The sequence below is a fragment of the Halyomorpha halys genome, unplaced genomic scaffold (assembly GCF_000696795.3).
Source record: "Halyomorpha halys isolate HHAL.00 unplaced genomic scaffold, Hhal_1.1 Scaffold51.1, whole genome shotgun sequence".
Classification (NCBI taxonomy): domain Eukaryota; kingdom Metazoa; phylum Arthropoda; class Insecta; order Hemiptera; family Pentatomidae; genus Halyomorpha; species Halyomorpha halys.
In genome coordinates this window covers 518441-545187 of record NW_027108122.1, presented here as the reverse complement: position 1 = coordinate 545187, position 26747 = coordinate 518441, and the positions used below count along the sequence as shown (strand labels likewise).

Here is a 26747-nt window from a genome sequence, read left to right as displayed (position 1 = left end):
CCAATCTATTTTAAACCATTTTCTAAATATTTATATCCGTGTAAATGTATGAATATACAATTCTAAAAGTTTAAATCATTAAATATCATGAACTATCTTACCCGACAATGCTTTGATACTGCTAGATTAGAGTATGTATTATATACAGATTACAAGATGAAAATTGAAAGTCTGACATCAAGTCGGATAAATTAAACATATATATTATAATTTTTGTCTTAGCTACAAATTCTATGAAACATCTTCAGTATATATCTTAATAATAATTGTCCCATTTCAATTTTTTTTTTGTTTTTGCTTACTAGGGAATTTATCCCCTCATTCAAATAACAGTTTTAATATTAATGATATTTTTTCTTTGTTTAGATAATTTCATAACCTATTATTTTGTCATATATACAAAAATGTATGCATTTTGAGCTATGCGCCAAAAATTTTTAATTTGAAATAAAATAAATTCAGGATTTCAATAGCTAAGAACCTTCTCAACACTTCACTGAACAATAAAATAAAAAGTGAGTAAATCAGTTAAGGACTTACGGAGATCTACAATTACAACTGTAACAAACGAGCATTACAATTTTATTTATTTTTTGTTTGGAATTTCAGACCAGGAATATCTTTAACCACGTGATCTTCTTACTTACATTTATTTTTGTGAAAGCATAGATTACGTTTTATTAACCTTGGTTTCCATAATTGAGCAGCAAACTACCGATTAGAGGTCAAAAACCCTTTTATATATGTATATAAATTATTAATTTTATATATGTATATAAACTTATATATACCTTTTCAGACAATTGACAAGTTTAAGCCTGATTACATATAGCTGCTTTGCTTTAATAGTGGCAAAAAAAAAAGTTTCTTTATTTTGTTTTTGAGGTATTCTATACATTAAACCATAAACTGGACTCAAATTGTTAAAAATCGGAAAGTTTGTTGGACGACTTTAGTAAAAAAAAAAGTCTGTAGTAATCAATTTTGAATACGTCCAATCCTAAATAAAATCATAAGTTTTTTTTATTTTGTCAGATGTACCAGTATTTAATCAAAGCAGCAGTATATGTTTAAGGCTTCTAGGCCCATTTGTTTTTTAATATCCCTAACGCCGTTATTCCTAATATAAACTAAAAAAATTGTGTACATTGAAGCTAAACTCTACTAAAAATAAATGTTTTTTTTTAATTCTAAACCCGTAAAATTAATCTATATACATTCACAACTATTGCACCTTTTTAAAATTAGGGAATGTGCATGAATTATTTTTTCCACATTTTATATTGTCAGGTAAAAAAATCACAACAGTTAAAAATAATTTAATTATGGCTGTGGTAATCTGCAGTTATTGTCCCTACCTTTCTCTTGTAAACGACACAAGTCAGTTAAGGTTGTAGATTTTAGAACAATTAATACGATATTTAGCTGCACAAATCTGCCAACTTTGGAGAACAATGAAATATTTACTTTTCATAAACTTCTAACTTACAATTAATTTTCCTTATTTCTAGTCAATCAAAGCATTGGTATATGCGTAAGGCATAGTGTCCCCAATTTTTTTCAATATATCCATTGCTTACGCCGTTATTCTTAATATAAACTAAAAAAAAATGTGTACATTGAAGCTAAACCGTACTAAAACAGACTGTTCTTAAATTCTAAATCCGTAAAATTAATTTATTTACATTCATATCTATTGCATGTTTTTGCATAACTGAATGAGTATGAATTATTTTTCCAAAATTTATATAGCCAGATAAAAAATCACAACAGTTAAAAATAATTTAAATGATGACTGTCGTAATCTGCAATTATAGACCCTACTTTTCTCCTTAAAACGATAGAGCGATAGTATTAGAGTTGTAGATTGTAGATGAACAATTAATGCGATATTTAGCTGCACAAATCTGCCAACTTCGTACAACACTGAAATATTAACTTTTCATAAACTTTTAACTTACAATTAATTTTTCTTATTATTATTGATTGCATCCTTTAAAAATGACAATTATATATTATTGACTATAAGAAACTTGTTTCAATCCAGTAATGATAATTTGATTATTGTATTCCCGGCTTAGCTCAATACAATATAATTAATTTAAACTCAAATGGAAACGTCATAGACAGTGTATCCCAGCGTGCTTAAAAGCGTTCCATTTTCACTTAGTTAACTTAAATAAACTAAATTAACATTTAATGAGCTTAGCATGAGTCTCTGTTTTCTAAATATGGAGTAATTCTAAGGAAAACATTGGGACATCAGTAAGTCAAATATAATCCTTCCAGTAATTAAATTCCTCACGAATTGTCACTGAGTATCGAATTACTCTTTTAATTAAAATCTTACAAATTATTGTATAATTATAAATAATGCTGGAAAATGTTTAAGAAATTAAATTAATGATAAGTAGGGAGTATATTATTAAATATATTCAGAAAGAATTTATCTATTTCACATTAGGAAAAGGAAGGGTGATATGATTATATTATAATATTATTATTTAATTTATGATGTTCTCTTGAGTTCTTAATACCTATTATAATATACTTAATACTTATTATAATAATAATTAGGAATTTTTTTATTGAAACATGTAATGCACTAGATTCTCAACTCCTTTTTCAATAGTTAATATTTTATTTATTTAATTTTTTGTTAACTGATTTTACATTACCCCTATTTCTTAGTAGAATATAAATAAATTTAGCCGTTGAATACGATAATGATCTCAACAGTTTGTTTATACATTACTTAGAGATCCGATATTCGTCCAGTGAAAACGCAAAACTGTGTTAAGTTTCCTATAGAACACAGAAATCCTTCAAGAATCAAATTTATTTTGTTTACTCTAACATTAAACATGTAAGGCCCTCCAAGCCGACCTGGAATTAAATAAATAATAAAAAAAATTGTTATTTATAATATTGATATTTTCATGCAAAACTCTTGTCTGAATTAAACGTACCCAAAAAAATAAACTAATTTAATTAGAAACCTAACATTTATTCTATAATTTAAGAGTTAAGTGGAAACTAACTGGATTTAATCAGTATTATATTGCTATTGTGAAGACTTGAAAACTCAATTTCAAACTTTATAAACCTGCAATAAATTCAAGTTACTTTGAAAATAACGAATATATAAAGTTGAAAGGACTATTTAGTATATTTGGGTCCATTATTTAACTCTAGACATTAGATTTGACATTTCAGAATTCCAAAATTTTTTATCATTCAAATCTTGAATATTATCATTTAAAGTTAGACTATTCAATTAAATCAGGAAAAAACTGCTAATACTTCAATATTACAACGTAAATTTTATTTTCTAGATTTTAATATAAAAAAAAAAAAAACTAATATCATGTATCGCTTATTTGAGAATAAATTATTATTTTTGTGACATTTGATTATTTGATTTGAATAATGAATAATATTGATGTCATGAATTACAGGAAAATCTGTAAATTTAAATAATTTCATTTCTAAAAATAAAAAAAAAATTCCTTTTTTATTAAAAATTTCAGTTTGTTCTCTTCATAGACGCCTAGCTCACAATTTAGAACAACGTATTTTTTTACTCAAATGTCGCTCAAACTCCTTGTTCCTAAAATCCATCAACCATCTTCTCCTCATTTATCATCCACGGTCAACTATCTCTCATAATTATTAAAAATTTTGTACGAAAAAATAATGCAATTTAGTGCTTGTAACACCATAACTAGCAATTTCGTGCAGTATAAAACTGGTATGAATAGAAGACCCTTTTCATGATTCAAATATCTGTTGAGGTTTAGATGAATATTGCTAGGGAACATATGATGCAATTGCAGAATAATTCGGTCTCCACCCATGACTCATGTGCCTTTTATTATTACTAAAAAAGTGGTCTGTATGGAATAAATTATATTCACGTCTGATTTTTTATCACATTACTAAATATTGGACACCTTTATATATAAATTCTAAAGTTGGCCTATTCTGACTCAAACAACCCTTAGAGGTAGAGATAAAATGAGTCGATATCAAATATATTGTATGATGATTACACAAGTAAATGAGTCCGATATTAAAATAAAATGTAAACAAAAATAACTGTCATAAACTGGACTTGTTCACAAATCAGTTAAATGAAACAGCAGATAAAAATTTTAACATAAGGAACAGGTAAGTTTCCTTCATGAAAGGAGCTTTTAACAATCATAAAAATTATTTATTAATATACCAATCCCATTAAACTTTTAATTCTTAATACTATTCTTTACAAAATCTTTACCTAAGTTTTTATGCCTAGGAAAACTATTAATTAGAAAATCTCAGGTTTTGAAATTGATATTACAAAAATAATAAATAATTCACTCGAAATATTACTTAATAAAATCAAATTTATGGGTTTTTTCACTCAGTGTAATATTATTATTTAAAAGTTAAATTGTTAAACTGTCCTAGTTTAAAAAAATTAAATTTCCTAAACCTTATTTTGAATTTTTTTAAAAAGGTTTTAACAAAGTTAAAAGCAAAAATTAATTAAAAATCTGTGCCCATCTTTCCTCACCAATCCCAGATAATTCTCCGAAGCGACTGAAAAGAAGATGGCCACGTGATCTAATTTAAAACAATTAAACAAACAAGTACACGCTGGTGGTTTTTCCTCAAGAATATTATGTGGACTAAAACGTTTATAATATTTACTGATTATATTTCTTGTTGTAAATTTCAATAAGTATTTTTTAAAAAAATTTTCTAAAACATCTAGTTTCGTGAACACTGTTCTCAGCTGAGCTCTTTTATATAAAAAAAAAAAACATATTCTTTTATTTAATAAGATAATAATATAAAAATTAAAATAGGATAAATTATTAAAAAATTTATCGATTTTTTAAAATTATTCTACTTACTCTTTTTCCCACTTCTTTTGAACAGTTCTTTATTCAAATTTTATATGCCCTTAATATAGGGGAAAAACACTAAAAAGTTTATCATTAATCAAATCACAAATAGTTGAGCATGGAAAGACTTTAATTTTTAATTTATTACTTGTACAAGTTGAGGCATAATTAACCAACAGATTTTACTACTAGTAATTTCAGCCTAACTACAGCACTACTGAGTGAATCATCTAAATCCAAATCTACATGATTAATGATGTTTATAGTTCACCGTTTTACGCTGCCGTTTATAAGATTAGAAATATTACTTATATAATATATTAGAATATATATTCTTAAAACTTCTTTTGGTCATTAAAAAAAAAAAAAATCTAGACTTTCAGGTATGAAGAGTCTAGGTAGGAATGCCATAATAAAAAAGAACTTTGAAGTCCAAGGCTCTCTACTTAATATTGTTAGTACTTAATTTTAATATCCCCCGGTGCAAGCACAACTTGTTCTTTATTGCTTTGGGTCCGTATCAAACCGCCCATTAGCCAACCCCCTTTTGCATTATGGCGTCCAGTCCCTGTAAGTTATTCCCTTTAATAAGGAAATGCTTGAGTAATAACCCAAGGGGTAGAAAAACATTGTAAAGTTCTGCTTGGCAATGCTTGGAAGGCATGAAATGATTTACCCTTCGGTGATTGTTCCCCTATCTTACATCCTTTTCTGAGGGTCTCCTTTTCCTTTTCTTTTCGATTATGTATACTTTTGAAATTTGCGATTTATGAATTCAGCACTTGCATTGGTTATATCAAGGTCCAAAGGGTTTGAGTGATTTCAAAATCTAAAAAAATAGTTTACCTCCAAACATCGTTACTTAACAGCGTTTTTCCATTAGTTTTATTTTTTAATCATTAATTTTTTTTTTAATGAGGTGTAGATAGTTGACCGTAGATTAATGCTTGAAGAAGTTTGTCGGGGGGTGCGGTCAGCAAAGAAAAACATAAATAAACAAAACCATATTTATTTATTTTATGCCGACGTTTCGACCTGAGTTTCAGGTCTTCATCAGGGGTTGTGGCGTAGAGGGAAGATTGGTATATTTGGGTCACCAATCTTCCCTCTACGCCACAACCCCTGATGAAGACCTGAAACTCAGGTCGAAACGTCGGCATAAAATAAATAAATATGGTTTTGTTTATTTATGTTGTTCTTTGCTGACCGCACCCCCCGACAAACTTCTTCAATAATTATTTTTTTAATTTTTCTTCTCACTCTAATCCAATTTTTATTATCTATTTATAACCATTCGAAACAAATTAAGTGTCTTAGATATTCTATTGTAGATGGAGGGGGGAAATAAATCCGACATGTTGAATCTCATGTTTTGAAAATATAATATATATATATAAGATAACCTAAGGTAAGGTTTGCTCAGGTTTCCCCAAATGTACCCCTTTCTTTTTTTTTTTTTTTTTTTTGTAGGGAAACCTTACCTTCATTTCAAAACCGATTCAGTCCTTCCCTGAACCTGAAGATGGTAGTATCATAATATAGAACACACAGTTGTTTAGAATTGTAAATAATGTTTGTATTAAACCATATTTTGATTGCTATATTTATTAGTCAGAGATTGCACTATGTACTTGTAGTTTTGTGGCAATTATTAGAAGGGAATGTATGTTTTAAAAAACTGTTACTAATTATAGGGCATGACTATACAAACAATAAAGCTGCGAAACGTCGCCAAAAGGTATTACAAAGTAGTACTCGTATTATTGACTGATCCTCATGACCCTAAAATATATATGTACTTACGGCAGTTGAGAAAAAAGTTCTATGTATATTTATTCCTGAAAATTCTAAAGAAGTATAAGTACGTTCCAGAGAACCAACATCAATCTTGGCTGAGTTTACTTATTAATGGCTTATAGCACTCTGATATCAAAGAGGAGAAAATACCTCTCCTTTTTATTGCACTAGTATTTCTTTAATTTTTTTATTACCTTTTTTTTGCTGGCTCTACGATATCCATTGATCCATCCATCCACATTGTTATCTTCAAATTTAATTCAGTCATTATGCGTTCATAACGTTTACGCGTTCCGTTAGTGCTCTTGAACCTATCCAACAAATTGTTTTAAATTCTATTTATTAGTTTTTAAACTAAATTAACTAAACTTTATTTTACTTCAGAAATTAAAATGTTTATTTTATAATGGTTGGTCAAATTGTTACCACTTTCATTAAAATGAGCTAATTTAGCAGGGTTTCTTGTTTTTCACGTATTTTTCCGCAAAACAAAATTAATTTATTACTTAATTTTATATTCATTAATTTGTTTCTGTAATTCTCCTCGTATCTAATCCTTAGTATCCCAAATCCTTCGTGAAATCTTAATGCTTCTTACCTTGTCACCAACAATAAGCACCTTGATGTTCAATATGTAGCCGAATTCGCCAGAACCTCCAACCTATCAATCTCCTTAACCTACCTAAACTGCTAGTTTCCAACCACTCTATTCTTGATAAACCTCCGAGGCACCTGAAAAGTCTCGAGACTTTTAAATGTACGAATGTCCAATAGGAGTGCTCAACTCCACAAGTCTGATCATATCATTTTACGATTTACTTGTAATTTGTATTTTAGTTGAAATGCAGTAGTACATAGCAAGAAACAAAGAACGAAAAATTAGTTGTTTTTTTTTTGGAATTTATTGAAAACCGAATAGTTGTGGTATACAAAACTAATCTGAAAACTATGCTAGCTAAATTTATTTTTAAATAAAAATTATAGAGCGAAAAAAGAGTAATGTCAATGTAGTGCAAATGTGTGGCCGGGGATTTATTTTCTGGCAATCATTGTAGTTCGTGTTGCTCATACGTTTTTTGCGTGAAGAAATTATTCGGTAGTACGTTCCACCTACCCTGGTCATGATTTTCCATTTCTAGATGGAGCTTTCACACGGAGACCCTTGCTTTATTACACTTCATACCTAAACAGTGTGTATCACACATGTTTCTCACGGTTAAACGAAATTTGCAACTTATCAAGAACACTGGGCAATGTTATATAGGAGTATCCGTCCATTTTGGATTTAGGAACAACACTGACGCTAAAACAGCCTTAAACCTTAAATTAATAATTATAGCTTTAATTATACTATCAGGACTCAATATGGTAATGCTTAAGATAAAAAATTAAAAGTGCTGGTTTCTGCAATAACTTGTGAGACTAAACTGTCGCTTATACTTTATCACTAGCTATAAATAAAACGGTTTTTCCTCTCTAAACCCCCCCCCCCCCCAACCATTACTCAAGTGTACGAGTAATATGTGAGAGTGAGGAATTCATAGTAACTATGAAAAAAAGTAATCATTAAAACATTTAAATTTAGTTTTCTTATTTTTTAAATATATCTATGGCTTACTTAGCAGTAGTGCTAATATTTCCACTAAATCTAAATGTTTTAATGATTACTTTTTTTCACAGTTACTATGAATTGCTCACTTTTTTTCGGTTGGATCTAGAGACGTAGTAGTTTAATTAGATCGGTTTAATCAGCCTTCTCAAAGCCTGTCTGTCTAAGGCTACTGCTTTCCAGTTTCCTGCATGCACCTCTTTCCCATCTTTGTTACCCTGTCTGTTCATCTGGTTTTTGGCCTTCCACATGATCTCTTGCCAACTATATTGGCTAACTATTCGTTTTTGTGTAGAGACGTCCTGATGGATTGCTTCCAGCCACATGTCCCATCCATGTTAACCTCTTTCCCTTCAAATGAGGAGATATTGTCTGACCAGTCTCTGCAACCAGTTTACTGTATATTATATAATATAGTATATTATATTTGCACAGTCATTTGTAATGTTAAAATTACAAATAACTTCTAATGAACACCTAACTATTGTACAAGTACACGCTCCTACAATGGAAGACTCAACAGAAGCAAAGGAAAAAATACTATGAACAATTGGGGTTTTTAGTTTCTAGTTTTAAAAGAAAAAACAATTGGATTGTTGTGATGGAAGATTTGAATTTCAGAAGTGGAGTCAAACTAGATGGCGAAGTCCGTAACGATTTCTCAGAATATATTGAGAAATGCATGACTGTTGCATGTAGAGAAGAACATACTCCGTTTACTGTACAGGAAAAACATAACCTCATCTCTAAAGATATTGATGATACAATTACACAGGCTCCTAGCATCGTTAGAAATAAAATAAGTAAAAATGTGGACCACATTCAGACTGTAAACCAAGTCATCGAGAAAGCAAATTAATATTACTTCTCTCTAAATCTTTGTTTCCTTGACTTTGGGAAGGCTTTTGACGGCATTATACATTCAGAAATATTTAAGGCACTGAGATCAATAGCAATAGAGGACAAATATATTAAGATAATAACAGAGCTTTATAAGGAGATGGCAGCATATATTATTACTGAAAGGAAAGCGCAAAGCTTTGATGTTGAGAGCAGTGTGCGACAGGATGATCCGCTATCCCCAATTTTGTTTGTTCTTGTGTTGGAGATAGTGTTTTGGCGTTGGATGGTAAGATGTAGGCATTAAAATAAATGGAAAATGGCTGCGCAACCAACGTTTTACGGACGATATTGTGTGCAATGGGCATGGAACAACTGAAGGAAATGATGAAACCGCTTCTGGGATTGTGTGAAGAGGTATCCAAACTACCTTAAGGCGAAAATTATGACAAATGGCGTTGAAGAGGAGTGTAAAATTAACAACCATAATTTGGCATACGTGGAGGAGTATATTTATCTGAGTAAGTTAATATTCAAGGATAGAGGAGCAAAGGAGGTCCAGAGGAGATTGGCACTTGGTTGGAAAAAGTTTGGATCCCTCAGGCACATCATGAAGGGAAAAATAAGTATTGACCTGTGTTAAATGAAAAAAAAAACAAAATACAAGCAATTTAAGGTAAAATTAACAGATAATTAAAATAAAAAAACATTTCAAAACAATTGTTATGTTTATAAAGTCTGTAACAAAGAATTAATAATAACAATATAAGGAAATATTCATGTAGGTGGACTGGAAACAAGTTACTAATAAATATAGCAAGATGTGATTGAAGTTCTCAATATAGATCTAGACAAATAAATTGTAGGAGACTACTCATAAAAATTAGTTATAAATATAGTAAAGGAGGAAGGAACAGCATAACAATTGTTTTGAAATGTTTTTTATATTACGTTCTGTTAATTTTAGAATGTTTCTATCTTGTTTTTTCATTTAGCCCGGACGTAGCTCTACAAAGTGGGGTTGAACTTTGGATTACAATAAATAGTTTTCTTTTACTATTTTGATACCTTTATTGACCGCCGCCCGGACTATTTTCCTACAATCTACTACATACGGTCAACTATCTTCTTCCAATTCAATGAGAATTTCTTAATTTTTCACAATCGCGAAACTTCTCCTTACCTTGTTTTTAATGATTAATTAGGCTAAAGAAAAAATCTCTATACTTCTCGTACTGTGTTTCTGACGATGGATTATTTTCATAACAACCATGGAAATAAGAAAACATTTATTTTTTACTTTAGTTCATTTTAATATTATTTCGTGTTCTATATTTATTCATTGTTCACTCCCGTGGACAATAAGAAATCTTTACTTATTTCTAATAAACCAAATTAAAGGTAATTTACTACAAGCTTTTAAGTCCAATTATGTCAATCAAGATAGGATCAAGCTAATGTTAAATATTAGGAAGCGCAGTGGCCATGGGGTAAAGCAAGTTACTACTAACTTTAAGGACTCGAGTTCGAATCCGGCTGGGCAGAAAATATTTTTCTGTTACACTGTTAGTCGTGGGTCAACTCCTGTGGGTTCTTGGAGCCCTCCTGGGGTCCATCCAGACTCCTAAATTGGGTACCCTTATTTGGGGAAAAATCTGGTGGTCAAGCGTGATTCAGACCAAATCACCTCCTTGCACAACCGTTGGTCTAGTAACAGTACTTCTTTGCAAAGTACTGAACTCCTGACCCTTCATAGATTGTAGCGGTACAGATATAAATTTTAAATGTTAAAGATCACTTGATCCTACTATGGCGAGTTTAATCAACCTATTTAGAGCTCTTTAAAGAAATTATAAACAAGTATATAATCGATGATATAAATTGGAACCTCCGGTTTGACGATTTTAGTAAAAAAAGTTGATGTCACATTCAACTTATGTACCTACTTTAAATATGTAATTTCATATTTTTTTAAAAGTAATTCTGATAATCCTGAACTCAACAATGAATAAGCCGATAGAATGTAAATTAGCTACCTAGAATGTTCGAAGAGAGAAAAGCCACGAGAATTGATGCAGTGAACTAAATATATTGACGATAACTATCTAAAGTTTTCTCGCATGGCCAGAAGTTTTAATGGAATTTTAAACTTACTGGCTTTAAGTTATGGGCATATTATTTCGGTTCGGAACTTACTCCATAGCAAACACCGGGCGAGAGAACTTGTTGAAGCCGACTAACAACAACACTAAATATTTTCTACCGGCTAAGTAGCTCACATAGACGGAATTAATTAACACTTGATTGGATGCTGCGGTCAGTAACACTATCAATTTCTGTCCGACAACTTCATCAGCCAATTAACTTGGCTCCGGTATAATTTTAGGCACTTCAGCAACAAGACATGACATTATTATCAAATCCAGCACCAGGAATTAATTTGCAAGTGAAATATCTAGTTTGATATATTTATCATCAGGAGAAAAAGTGTTGTGTTATTCTCTTAAATAACGTCGCATATTTTTTAGAACCTCCGAAAACGTCATTGAACTTAAGGCATTATAGTAGCATTTTTTGATAATAGCAGCCTTTTTGATTTCAGCCTTCATAATGGTATTTCTTTTCATAACTTGCTAATAAATTGAATTATTAAAAAAAAAATAATATAAAAAATCGTTTACTTTAAGTGGCTTTTCGGGTTGATGGATTTCATCGAGAAAGTTGCTCTCACATCCCAGGGATATACCCATCTTAAATATAAACAGATTATGTTTCGGGTAGCTGAAGCTCAACTGCAATACTAAAGTGATATGTTACAGAATGGCTATGTAATTGATAACTTATTACATAAACTGTTGCTTAAGTATAATTATTATAATGTTCGGAGGTTTAACAATTGTATATGTTGAATAGACTTACTTGATAATATATAGTTTATACGAATAAGCTTATATTTGGATTAAAGAAAAGAACAATATCTAATGTGAGAGCTCTCGAAAGGGTAAAGTAATCTTTGTTCATTCCGGCTGATTCTTTTGAGTAATATTGCATGCAATAAATGATATGACCTAAATATATTAAAGCAGACATAAGGATTTGTTTCTTCCTTTCCTCATATGTTATGTAGTCATATTATTCTGTTCCTTTAATGTCTCATATTATTATGATATTAAAACATCTTTTATTCTGTTTCTAACCTTATCTTTATTTATCCTTTTGTTATTTATACATTTCTTTTTTAGTTCGTTCACATCTATATCTCTTAAAATATCGTAATTTTTTTCACTTCAAGTTTATTTTCATCTTCATTGTTTCTTTATTCATCTTGCATTATTTTACCTGTTATTGATTTTATGATTTATTAATTTTGTTATTCTTATTTCTTTCTTCATATATATCATTTTTTCATAGTAAATATGAGAGAAAGGCCACTGGATGTCATTTTAAGTCCAGTTCATTACCATTCGGATTATGTTTGGGTGTTTTGTAGATGTCTGATGTATATATAATTATTTCATTTCGACATCCGCTCATCTCGGCGCACGTAAAGTGGTTTTTAGGAGTCTTGACATTTTCATGAACACACAATAATTTTTTCTTGGATATATTTAAACACTTATACAGTTTTTTCGAGGATATAAGTTTGACTTTCTCTGAGTAAGAGAGTTGAAAATTTGTATGTAATATTTTAAGTCTAATCTTAACTATCTTAATTCTCCTTTTCCCGTTTTAAGTAAATATTCCAAAAGTGATATAGGACTGTCGCTTCCTAGGCGTTTTATCGTAGTGGGTCCGATCAGGAGGGATTGCACTTTAATAATTTTTATGTTATGACTTCTTCTTGTGAGATTGCAACACGTCGTACATCGACTGATAAAATTGCTATGAGGCGACTGATATAATTTAAAGGTGAGATAAGTAAGGCCACGGAGGAATCAAGAGGATGGTTTCATGCCGTTTTCCAATTTTAGACGCTTTTTAAATATTGCTCGATTTAACTATCTTAAGTCTCCTCTTTTCATTTTAAGTAAATATTCTGATGGGATAGGGAAACGTGAAAAAAAATATGTAAATTAAGTTAGTTAATGTAAAGTACGGTATATGGGTTTCAATTCTTTCACATCTGATTTTTTTCGCGTTTTGGCTGTAATTAATGCCTCACGAAAACTACAGCCCTTCCAAATTGAGCTCAAAAGCTTTTTGAGAAAGTATTTCAATAATAAAGGAATTGTCAAATTTTGTTTCTTTTTTCATCTCATTAATTTTAGTCCTTTGTTCTTTCTTTTGTGCAGGATAGTAGGTCTTTTTTTTGTTTAGATAGCGTCCACCCTAAGATTAAGATCTTCTTTTTAATGATCACCTTTTGTTTTCATTTCTCGAAATTGGATTTTTATTGATTTCTGCCTATAAATTATTTTTTTGCTTGTGTTACTTTTTAGACTCAACATCATGCTTTATTCAATCTTCAAAATGTCTTTTACAAGTTCTGAATAATATTATATGTTTCTTTATAATCTTTTTGATTTTACTATCAGATCCTGTTCTTATCTTTATAGTAGTGGATGCATCTAAGCTTTAAAATATCTACCTCTTTCATTTATTCTTTTTAAATTTCACCGTCTAAAAGAACAACAAAGCGTTAACAGTTACAACATTATGTTCGTCCACTACAATCGCTTAATAAATGTAAGTAGATGAAAAGGCACATTTAACTAATTGGCTTGTGTAAATATTCCGTTGGTCTAGCAAAAGAACCAAAGAGTCTCGAAAAATTAATCAACGCAGGTTACCAGGAAACCTATTGAAAGTCTAAACTTTTTTCCGTGAATAGAACTCTCATATCTTTCTTGTTTTCAAATTCTGTGATATTCATCTTGTTTTCGAAGCCCAAGAGAAAATAAACCGTTTCCCTTTTTTTAATCCTCTTTTTTCTCTGTTAATGAGTACGAAATCGTAATGCACCGAATAGCAACTTGTTTTTGTGGATGACATAAAAAAAACAATATTTCTGAATTTTAATTGGAAATTATTCTAGAAATGAAAATTAGGGGTATATTGCCATAATTTTATCTTACACCACATGTCACTTGCCATAATTTAATACCATGATAATTCTCCCGAAAAAACAAATTTTCTAAAATCTATGGATTAAGGTAGCTCTAAAAAGTTTGCAGAAGCTAAAAACTTGAATTATCAAAAAAGGCTTTCTACGGCTAAGAATATTTTGTAAATTTAATTGATTTATTTACAATCATATTTTATGATTATCTATTTTTTTTTACGGTGTGTATAATTTGTTTTGTTAGTTACTAAGATGATGGATTTTATAAAATAACAAAAACCATTTCTGAAATTGAAATGGCTGCTTAGAGGTAGGAAGAAATCCCACCGTATCATTGTTAATGTATGAAAATGTATTTTCATGGTGTGATACGCATGATAAATTTTAGTAAGGGTAGGATATATTTCTGACACCTGCTCCTACACACGGTTAATTCATTAGCAGGGCTTACTGAAAATGTAAACCTAGCTGATAAATAGCCCTCGTCTTGTGTGAGATTAATGTTTTTTTGGGCACAATTTTTAATGTCACTGCCAGCCGGAGAGAAATCATTCTTGACGCTCAGCGTTTCCAAATGGATCCTGGTGCTACATGTTTATAAATTAATACAAAACATTTTTGAGGTTTGTATAGTTTTTTTTTCTTTTTGTTTAAACTATTTGTGTGTTATCATTTTGTGATTATGGAGTGTGTGGTATTACGTAGATTTTTTCAGTTCATTAGGTTTTGCTGACGACTAGATATAAATTATTGGTTAAACATATAAATTAATTACTGTTTTTATATAATATTTACATTTTATTGAGATTAGTTATTATTGTTTAAATAAATAAATTTTATCCAATTTCAGTCTCAAAACAATTTTTATTTCCTTATAAGTCCGACGTTACGGCCCTTTTAAACATCCTCAATATAATACAATTTTAGAATTACATTATTTAAAAAAAAAAAACTTTATGCAGGCTATTCAGCTCAGGTTATTAATTTTAGTCCACAATTAAACTATTTTGTCAATTCTTCACATAAAATTAGAAATTAAAACTTTTAATCAAAGTTGACCTTCTATTACAAGATAATTAAAATTTTTGATATTAACAATAATTAGTAAATGTGATTAAAATTTTTAATTTAATGCGGAGCATTGACAAAATGTGGTAATTGTGGACTAAAATTAATGACCTTAGGACAATAGCATAAAGTTGTTTTTCTTAAAATGATGTAGTTCTAAAATTGTATTAAGATTGCCCTGAGGATGACCGAATTTCTTATTATGTATTACGTATAAAAGTACTAGTCACTTATCCACATCCTTATCCATTTATTCTTGTTATTTAGAAGTCACAAATGGAGGCTTTTGGACTGTAGATTAACCCAGTATCATATTTTACAGTTTTTTATTTTTATTTGTCTGATATCTGTAGAACAGATTCGTTATCTTGGACTACATCTTGACAAACGACTAACCTGGAATCCTCACACAAGACTGAAAAGACAGGAAACTGCACGCAGATTCCGACTGTTACAGCACTTACTAGACAAACGGTCTAAACTTCCAACTCATTACAAAAGACTGATCTACATGACTGTAATAAGGCCCATCTGGACATACGGAGTTGAGCTTTGGGGCTCCACTAAACCTTCGAATTCCTCTCGTATCCAATTCAAAATCCTCAATGCTCCTTATTTTATTACTAATAAAACCATCTATAAAGACCTAAATGTTCCTTATGTAACCGATCTAGCCTGAACCCGACATTATTCCTTTCATAATAAACTCCCTAACCACCCAAACCCACTACTTTCTAAGCTTGCTTCCTCTTCCATTCCTGGCAATCCTCCGAGGCGCCTGAAAAGAAGATGGCCTCGTTACCTTATATTGTAAACTGTTTTTGGAGTTCTACTACTGGGTAGTTTCTCTACATCCTGTATCATATCATTATGTCATTATGATCAAATTTACTTGTTGTATTTTTTATACAGTTGTAAATATCAATAAATAAATTTAAAAAAAAATTGTCTGATGTATGTCTGACATTTGTTTGTGCTTATAAAAAATATTTATACTAATTCACTGGTTACAAGCCATAAGCGAATTTATAACGATTAATTCTATAAAATTCAGAATTAAAACTAACTCTTTATTTTAGTGTGATTTTATGATGTATTTATTTTTTAAAGATTTTATTATATGAACCAGTGTTGTAGAGGACCCTCCTATTGGCAGTGGATTAAGCCAATCTTCGATCTCTCCTCAAACCTTACCACGTCACTGTGGAGATGTTCGCAGGGATCCCAGTAAGTGTCTTGGCGTTCCTGCAAATCATTGCATCGATGCCCACTGATATCTCAGTTCGCAATTTTGTGAGGGGAGCAGTTTAGAGCAGGTGAAACAGGGAAGCAAATAATAATTGACAATGTTAACGTTCTGCTCGGGCTTGAGCAAGCGAGGGGTGACAAACTTCTACAAATTTTCATTCAACTTATTCACCATTCCTTCGTTGAACTGTAGCTCTCCCACGAATGTGCGTCCTAAATATTTTATATTAATATCTTCTTTCATTGTTTTGATACCATCTGCATTCTTAAGGGAGAGCTTTGTTGCTTCCAGCTTTCCTTTATTTATGAGGATGTCCATACTCCACGCCGCACTTTGATTTGACTTGTTCAATGAGCACATTAATCCTAAATTTATTTGTAGATAGAAGAGATGAAATCACATTTTTGGGATCCAGTGACTCACCTCTCACTCCCTCTTACAATGTGATTGTGGCAAACATTGTCAAAGGCACCAACAAAGTCAAAAAATAGCACCGCGCAATCACTTTTCTAATTTTTTGCATCCTTTACTATCCGCGTTGATAATTCTTGGGTTCCCGCAAGATATGTTATAAAACCCCTCCGGTTCCTGTAGCAGGTCACCTTCTTAGTTCATCGTCCAGAACCTTCTATATAATTCGGTGCCCCATGAAATATATTGTATATAGGCCTCTAGAAAGATATATTATTGATATCTCCTTTTCTTTTATATATCAAGATCATCCACCCTCATCGAAGTGGTGCCGGGGCCTATGTGTCTAAAGAGGTAGATTTGATTGTTTGTTTAATGGTTTCAGTTTCTATTAAAATTAAATTTGGCATTTAAAATCAAACAGTTTTCATAATCCGTCTGCTTAAGGAGGCTTTCGCTCTCAAAAAACGGTCCTATAAATTTGGTTAATTTGAAAGATCATTGCCTACAAGATGTTTGGTTGTTTCATGATGTTTTGCATGCATATATGTATTTATTTTTATTCAACTGTGTAACCTTTCTTCTCTTTCATAACATTGTCTCCCTTTTCATTTATCAATGATCATCGGTACTTATTATGGATTACACCTTGTTCGGCTTAGAAAGGGTTCCGTTAGATTAAGTCAACAATATATTACAACTTCAGTTATAGGGGATCCTCTGGTGTATCGTTATCATAAATTGAGTAGTTGATTGTCATGAAAAAATCAATTACACTACCATGTATATTACAAGGCAAGCCCAACTACTTAATTTTTTTACAATACCTGAATTGATTTTAGCTAGCTGTATTAGCTAATTGCTTTTTTGTTCTGTTATAGACTTCTATTCTATTATAAATAAGCTATTTTTCTTTTCAGATTGGTGATGCTGTGAACATAATATTACACTAAGGTATCGTATTTTTTTAGTTATTACTGTCATGTTATTAGTTTGTACATAATCCTGTATCTTTACAAATGTTTAATTTTTACATTGTTAGGCTTGATTCTATGAACATGATTTTTTCATCAAGATATTCTCTTGTATTAATCCCATTTAGGTTCACATTCTAAGTACTGAATCGAATGTTAACGTAAGTTTGGTCGTAGGAGTAACGTAAAAGTAGCTACATAGTTTTTATCACTGCCTATCTAAAAAAAAACATCAATCATAACCTTCTTACGTAACACAGGGATAATGTGAAAATCTTTTAAAAGCTACATAAAAAATACTATTGAAGATTCTAAATCACTGGAAATTCTATAATTTACATATATGGATTTCACCCGAAAAATCGTACAGTTACTTTACACCTAAAAAATCGTTGTTTTCAACACAGAAAATAAGGAACCTTATTCTTTTACCTTATCAAAATCGAGTTATCAATCCATAATGCAGGATAGCATAAATAATTAAGATTGTCAGGTGGCAGCACAGGAAACAAGCTAAAATTTGTAATATAATAAAATTGTTTGTACTTGAGAATAATCCCTATATTTAGGGGGAGAACTCCGAAACGTTGGTATTTTATTTATTAAAAAATAATATATGAAAAGTACTCATCACTGAAGGTTCACATTGTATCAGTTCTATACACAGCCCATTCTGGCTATAGCTTACATTTACTCATTAATTAACATATTTATTTTTTTAAATTTTTAATTAGATCATTATTACAAATTTAACCTATCAATGGCAGCATAATATCTCAACAAATCTATATAGATATGACTATGAAAACATGATTCCTTTAGTGGAATAAAATGTTAACATTTATCATAAAAATAATATTACCTTCATTGAATTATGACAAATTGTCTTTAAACTTTGCAATATACCTTGCTCTACTCTAATGGCAGGCGAGTCGAGTCAGCTGCAGACACAAATTTATCTTTGTCCCTCCATTCACATTCCAGTTGATAACAGTAAAATTACGAAATGCCAGCGTCAATGAAGCTTGGTCACTCACTCATTTTATTATTTGATAAATATTTGAGTAGGTTATTCTTCAGCAAATATTGTCTTATAACTCCTAGAAATTCCAAAACTTAGTTCATTTCCAAATTGGGGTATTGCTTTTATTTTATAATAACAGTGTTGTCAAAACAATAATCCATTTTATAGAAACTCTTAAAAAAATTGTACTGCCCATTGAAAATGTATAACATAATGAGGAGTGGTATTAGATAATATAATAGTAAAGGGGTAATATAAAGTAATAGTATATCAAGGGACAAATGTTTAAATTGGATTTAAAAAATGGAATTATATAATGATAAATGGTTTGTCATAAAATATGGATTACATTATAAATTATTACCTAGTATTTCTAAATATTTGGATAATGCATGTCGTGGTGTGTCTTCGCCGTGGGTGACGTCTTAGCCATGTAATTCCATCTCTGAAAAGCCCTCTTGCTCCCCTAGCTCGGTCTTTATCCTGTGTTCTGTACTCCCCAGTTTCTCTCTCATTCGTATAGGCGTTACTTTTTCTAAATCTTATTTCTCAATTGCTATCATTAGCAACGCACAAGAAGATTACAGGGCAACAACAAGGCTACAAATGTTGTGTATAAACTATAATTGAACTGGATACCGACAAACAGGCTATACCTGTTTAACAGATTTGCTCAGAAAGGTCCCTTCCATATTTATCCATTAACCAGCTGCGAAAAGTGTCTCTGTGTTGACAGATATCCTACCCGGGACATGTATCGGCACATATGGCAAAGACTTAAATAATATCGCAAGGGTTATTACATATCACTATTCAATCGTACATCACGAAATCTTGCCCACACTTCAGGATTTCATAATGGCTTTTTGTTGGCCCATTTCTTTTAAAAGCTTTCTTGCCCAAATTATATAGCTGCGAACTCTTGAGCCTTACAAATTGGTGTCATGAATCACGTAGTTATATAGGAGACGAGCTATTTGGGGGGCAGTGGTGCTATATCAGAATTAGGAAGGACTTGATTTAGAAATAGTGAAAGAACGTGGGAAGGAAAACATTAAATAAAGCGGAGGGGCCGAAGCGCGGTTCCTCCGAGCCAATTATCTGTCAATTGCTCTTGGCTCTCCAAAGGGGAAAAAGTTGACCCACTTTGTAGTCGGCCTAACGCACTTCACTACCGTTTATTCCCATCATTTCCACAACGAGTCGTAACCACAATTAGACTTTATCGACATTACCTATAGTTAAAACTAGATGAAAAAAATATTATTTTTTTCATCCTTAGTCTAAGAAGGAAATGAATATTAACAAAAAAAAGATGATAAATGATAAATATTAACAAAAACTAATGACACTGGCAAATTATAATAAAGAGATAACGTAACATCCTTGGCGTTTACTCGTAAACTTTTATTTAAAATTGTCAATCAAAAATTAAAATTTATGATAAAATCTACCATGGTCATAGGTGTAATTGGTGATAATCTAAAACACATTCACTATAACTATGCAGTCTTATCATCTATGAAATTAAATTAAAAAAATGTGTTATAATAAAAAAAATATTTCGTGAAAAGGTTATTATAGAAAATATTAAACTATTATTTATTGATAGATAACTAACTCAAACATATGCAAGGTTAGCAATGCTATATCCTATCCTAAACAGAAATTCCAAACTAAAACCAGAATGAACTGTTCTTATATTTAAAACAATTGTCAGGCCACTGCTGATGTACTGCTGTGAAGTGTGGGGAACGGCATCCTTCACGAAAAAGAAAAAAACTACAATCTTTTCAAAATAAAGTCCAAAGAATCGCAGTTAATGTTCCTTGGTTCATTAGAAATAGCCAATAGCATCGCGAATTACAGATGGAGTCAATAGAGTATTACATCAAAAAACGGTTAAAGAAGTTCCACTCCCAGTTGCCGACAGTTAAAGGAGCAGTGACCTACAACCTGGGAAACCCAACCTCAACCCGAATACTGAAGTCCAGACTGCTGCAGGACATTCTGTCATAAATTTTAATAAATATAAAATTAATTCATAGTTACACTACCTCTATTTTACTTATTATTATTACTCATTTTATATATTCATTTTTTTTTCTCTTTTCTTCTCTCGTCCCTTTTTCAAATTAACTTGTTTCGTTTTACTATTAGAGGGGAATTGTTTGTTTTATTTAAGTGTAACAATATCATTATTTTTTGTCATTAAATTTACTTTCCTCTTTTATTAAGAAGCATTATTCTTATTTATTAATTTTTATTTTTTTTAATAAGAACATTGTATATAGTCAGGGGTGTCTATTGTACGAGACTATATCCCCCCATAACCAACTGTTAACAAATATATATATAATATAACGGTTATATCAACCATGTAAGGCCCACTAGGCCGATCTGGTATAAAATAAAAAAAAAAAAAATATTGATAGACACAGTTGTGGGCAATAGGTAATAGTGATGAATGATCTAAAATAAAATAAAATAAATAAATGAATGAAAAAAAAATTCTCTTAAAATATATACCGAAACTCTCTTAACACAAGGATAAACAAAATGAACATAATCAAACTATGTGTATGAAAAATAAAATAATATAGTCTCTAGTCACATTTACACTCTAATATTTTTTTTTTCTGACCTCTTAGAAAAATTAAGACAATAAATTAATTATATACATAGAGATAAGTGTATATATAAAGGTGAGTTACATCTTGGATTGCCAGTGTGGCATTATAAGATAAGCTGCCGGGTCCGCTGAAGGCGGTGTCATCAATGATGGCATGAGTCTGCCGTGAGCGTACTAGGAATAGGGAGGAGCTATTCCGGCTGGCGTACACTCACACTCTAATATATAATTATATTAATATTATAAACAAAATTGAAACAAATATGCATGAATCAACTAACAAGTTCAAAACAAGTAAATTATCAGTTGTGTTATTCTGTGATATTATAACCTTTTGATAAATCGTAATCTTGATCATCGTTTTTGTTTAAATTATAAATTAATCCTGAGCTGGATGTGTTAATAAATGTTTGCTCATTATGCTACCTGGGGCCATATAATTCCTGAGGCTGCTATATCGGCCCCTAGCGGCCTGCTAACAAAGCACTAATCCCACTCCCCTACCGCAGCACAATGAATTCTCTTAATTAAGCCATACTCGTGTTTTGTTTTATTTTATTTTCAAAAACAATTATCATAATTTCTAATTAACTGATAGAGAGTTTCAAAGTGGTTGAATCCTGTGAGAATTAGTTTATTTGTCTCTCTACAATGTTGATACATATTTAATTCTCATTTGGCTATTTAATTCCAATTGTAATTGGTGTACAACAGTCTGAAAAATAAAGCAGAAAGAAGATATAAATGTTTTTATTTTGTTCATTATTATTATTATTATATTTTTTCACAATGTGAGCGGGGAGCTCAGTGGGAAGGCACTGTGTAACTAAGTCCTAGTGCCCGGATTCGAACCCGGCTGTGGTAGATAATTATTTTCTATTTCACTGTCCAGCTATGTGGGTTTGGGAGCCCTCTGGGGCCAACCTAGCTTCATGAAGTAGGTAATGGGTATAAATCTGGCGGTCGAGAGTGGTTTTGGCTAAATCACTGCCTTGCACAACCGTTGGTCTAGTAACAATACTCCCTTACCTCTGACCCTTCATGGGTTATAGGGGTACAGATTTAATTAATTGTTTACAATTCTTATTCTTATTATTTATATTTTTACATATTAAAAAACATAAATAACAGCTTTTTAGCTATTAATCAAGCAAGTCAGTGAATCTGCACTAAACAGTCAAAAAAACTTGAATAAAATTTTGCTCATTAATAATGTAATATTACATGTCATAAAAAATAGTAACCACACAAATGAAAACTTTTACAATGATAAACTGTTTTTTAATTACGATATTTTACCTTTAACAGTAGTCACTTTCTATAGACTTTGTTATAAAACTCGTGTTTCTTTATCTGAACCATAATAAAATTAAATTTATTTTGCGAACGTCAACTTACGATTTTTTTTCCGGAACTTCTGATATCGACAGGAATTTGTGGTTTGTATCCTCCTAGAAATGTTTCATAAAAATCTAGGAGACATACTTAGGATCCACTGCTTGTTCATCCTTGCCTGAGTATTGTATAATCCTGTATACCAATGAATGGAGCTATTGGAAATACCTAGCCTCCACTTAGGGAACACGGAAATTTCACCGATCCCTGCACTAATCCCTAATGCCCGCTACAGAGTAGCCATCAGTTGCATAGCTTGGGGCTTATTTACTCCAGCATTTCGCACCCAGTTCTAGAAAAAGCAGATAAATGGTCAGTTCGTGTTAGCTCGCCCTTTTTCCCAGATGCAATTTCTGCCATCATCTGTTATTCTCGTTTGACAAGAATGTTTTTCAGATCAGATGTAAAAACGCTGTTGCGACTTTTTATAAACTTGTAGCACAATTTTGATTTTAAAATATTTACTACTGGTATGTTTTAACTTTTTACATATTTTATCAGAGAAGTTTGGATTTTTATACCCTTTTATCTCCTTGTTACTTTTTAACATTTATCCGAAAGCTGATGATTTGATATAGTTGATGTCCCGGGCTCTTTAGGATATAAGAATTATCAATTATTATCAGCATAAAACAATTTACTAGTTAAAATCATCATTTAATTAATATTTAATATATGGCAAACCTTTATTATGAGAACCATGAATTAATTCTTCAAAGTATACTTTTTTAAAAGTTTATTTGTCGGATTTACACATTCGCGTTTTATGGGAATTTTTTTTTAATGGTTTCTATGTGATCGTCGAAAGCTGCAAGACGCCAGTTAGTACAAGAGCCCAAGAGGAGAAAAAAGGCAGTTATCTCACCCCAATTTTTGATTACTTCAATGAAAGCTATGATAAGTATAATTAATAGTAAAAATTTATGAGTCTGCCAAGTATAGGTAGGGGGAATAAAACATGGCGGCTGTTTCTGAGCGATAAAAAAAACTAATTTTTGATTCGGAGCTCTATATCTTAAAAAGTAGGAACAACACAAGAAAACCTAAGAGAACGTCATTTAAAGAAGAGTAAATTTGCTAAAATATGAGCCCTAATAGGGTTATTTACGTTAAATAGTTTTTGAGATATAGCTTTTTAAAAAGCAACGTTTCATAAAAATGTTGTGTGGGACGTATTGAAAGATCACCAGTTAGTGAATTTATTTTGAACAATTTATATCTCAAAAATTATTTGACGTACTGATGTCTATTTGCACTCAAATTAAAGCTAGTTTAATGAGCTATAAAGTAGTTTATGATGTTTATATTCGTAGGAGTAATAGTTTACATAAAATTTGCTAAAATAAATTGATTTATAGTTGTTCGGACAAAGTTTCATTGGCCAAATTTATATTCAAATAAGAATATCATAAAAACTACTACCCCTACGAAGATATGGGTCATAAACTACTTTATAATAAGTTAAATTTCCTTTATTTTGAGTGTTAGCAGACATATGTGCGTCTTATGGATCTAGAGATATATTTTTTCTAAAACCAAACATTTTATACAAACAACTAGAAATTAACATTTTTTGAGTTTATTTTATCAAATATCTTAAAAACTACTACTCCTACAAAGATAAACATGATTAACTATTTTGTAGTTAATTTAACTAGCTTTAATTTGAGCGCTGGCAGACATCTGTACGTTGAATGGTTTCTGAAATGAAATTTTTCATAAATTAAACTTATTGTTCGAACAACTATAAATCAATTTATTTTAGCAAATATCATGAAAACTACTATTCCTACGAAGGTAAAGGTCACAAAGTTCTGGATAGTCCATTAAACTAGCTTTAATTTGAGTGCTAATGGACATTTGTACGTTCCACAGTTCCTGAGTTTTAGATGAGATCTAAATTTCTCAAAATAAATTAAGTGACTACTAATCATTCAGTAGATTTTAAAAAAAATTTTGCTTTTTAAAAGCTATATCTCGAGAACTATTGGACGTAAATAGCTCATTTAGGGCTAATATTTTAGCAAATTTCCTCTTCTTTAAGTAATGCTCTCTTGGATTTTCTAGTGTTGTTGGTAGTTTTTAAGATATAGAACTCCGTATGAAAAATTAATGTTTTTTTAAAGGTTTTGAAATAGCCGCCATTTTTTATTCGCCCTGCCTGTACTTGGCAAACTCATCAGTTTTGACTAGTAATTATACATAGTTTTCATTAAAATAATCAAAAATTAGGGTGATATAACTACTTTTTTTTCATCCCGGCTCTTGTACTAAGTGGTGTGAATCTCCCGCCACAACTTGAAGTTTTATTTCTCCCACTACTGGATCGGGTGATTTCATAGTTTTAAATATTTGCCAATTCATAAGCCTGGACAAAATCGAGAATCGAATAAAAGTTCCTTTAACCACAGAAAAGACTTTGTTAATAAATCTAATATGAAAGTACAGATTAGTATTCCTACATGTACATAACACAACATATATTGTATTATACTAGAAACGTACATACACATTAGAGTATTATTAGATTGTTGTAACAATTATGTATTACCATCTAATGTGTGTAGATGATATATCTTATGCAATTTTTTTAATTTAATGTATATTCAAAAAATAACTTATCTTAATTAATAAAAAAACTATTATTGATATACTTTTTTAAAAGTAAGAGTTTTATATTAGAATATTCATTTATTTTTTATTTATTTTATCTATTTTTTTTTTACCAAAAGCAAAGGGGTTAAAATTAGCACCTATTAATTTGGTTGTTAATTGAGAAGTTGAGAGTTTAATATTTACCGATGCCCCGGCCCCCTCAAAAGACCTAAAAGTAACCGCAGCTCTTTAAATTAGTTTGTGATTCCTGTGGTGTCAGTTTAATTATATGTCTCTTGCGTTTTGTTTCGAATAAGTTTTTCAAATGCCGAGATTAATTTTTTCAAAACTTTTAGCATTCGTGCTTTGTAACGTTTTTAATAACGCCGACAGGAAATTAAATTGTGATTGTTATCTTTCTTAACTCAGTAAAGTTTTTGTTGAAAGCATCAGTTTGAAACTATGATTAAATTTATATTGACCTTTTCTTGGTTTGCTTGTTAGCGGCTGTAAATTTGTTGACGTTGAAAAGGTCAAATCGTACGGACACATCCAAGCAGACTGAATTTCAAACCGTAAATTTTCTGTAATTTCATTCAATTCAAGCTTAAAAATAATTTAATGCTATGGATAAAGTTTATATTACTTTTCCAACTAAAGTTAATATGGCCATTATTTGAGCGCGAATAAACTGATGTCAAATATTATTAATACTACTAATGCCCAGCTTCACTTTTAATTTGGGCTGATTCGAATTTGCCGATTTCGAAGTATAGGACTTAACCGACTTGATATAATTTTGTTCAATCGATTCCTTTTAACAGCCCTGATGAAGCCCTGCAAAGTGGGGCGAAACGTCGGAAAATTAATAGTTGTAAACTATTTTTGTTTCACTTTTGACCGCAACCCTGACCATCTTCTTATATATCAATTTTTACAGTCAACTATATATACATATATAAAATAAAGTTTAGTTCGACCCCTGCCACAACTCTCCTATCCAGGATGTGCTGAAGAAATGTTGCCACGCACTGCACTATATCCACACTTCTGGTGTTAATGGCCGTCCATTGCAATAGAACACCATAATTTTGAAAAACAAAATATACATGATAACATTTCTCATAAGGTGATATCTCGATTCAAACAGTAAAGAAGCAAGACCTGAAACAACCATCACCAATTCATATTGAGCAATC

The 26747-nt window shown here is 30.8% G+C and overlaps 1 protein-coding gene across 3 annotated transcripts in view; it reads left to right on the top strand.

Annotated features, from left to right (window-relative positions):
• Positions 1-26747, top strand: part of LOC106691081 (uncharacterized) — a 597463-nt gene that overhangs the window by 195337 nt on the left and 375379 nt on the right. For all 3 annotated transcript variants that reach the window (XM_067046502.1, XM_067046501.1, XM_067046500.1), the window contains exon 2: positions 17849-17882. The gene's annotated coding sequence lies outside the window, so the exon portion shown is untranslated. The remainder of the gene's footprint in view (positions 1-17848; positions 17883-26747) is intronic.